Raw genomic sequence first — 455 nt, forward strand, 5'->3', positions numbered from 1 at the left:
CTAGTCTCTAAAGACCAAGGGGACGGCAACTTGCTTCCTAAGTGGTTATCTTATTGGGGATTCTCGTGCGGTTGACTGTATTGTAAGTGCAAATGACCCTAGGTGGAAGAGAACCTTAAGTGTTGTCCAGGATCCTGTTGCATGAGCTCAGCCTTCTGATGAAAGAGAGTTATTTTTTGATCCCCTCTCGAACATCCAACTCTTCCTTGCGAGGTCAAAAAAGCCGCAGGTGCCACGGAGAATAAGCAGAGGTCTCTCATCGTTTGCATTTAATTTAAGGGCTGAGCCAGCTTTCTGTGCGCCTTCTCTTTGTTGGTTAGTTGGAATAAGTGATGGGAGCGCGCTCACTGTACTGGGGCGGCACGTACTGTACGGAGAGCAGTTTGTACCGTTAACCCCAGACGTGGCTTTTGCCGATACTAATTGTTCCATTTCTCTGCATTTTACACAAAGCC

The sequence above is a fragment of the Emys orbicularis genome, chromosome 9 (assembly GCF_028017835.1).
Source record: "Emys orbicularis isolate rEmyOrb1 chromosome 9, rEmyOrb1.hap1, whole genome shotgun sequence".
Taxonomy (NCBI): domain Eukaryota; kingdom Metazoa; phylum Chordata; order Testudines; family Emydidae; genus Emys; species Emys orbicularis.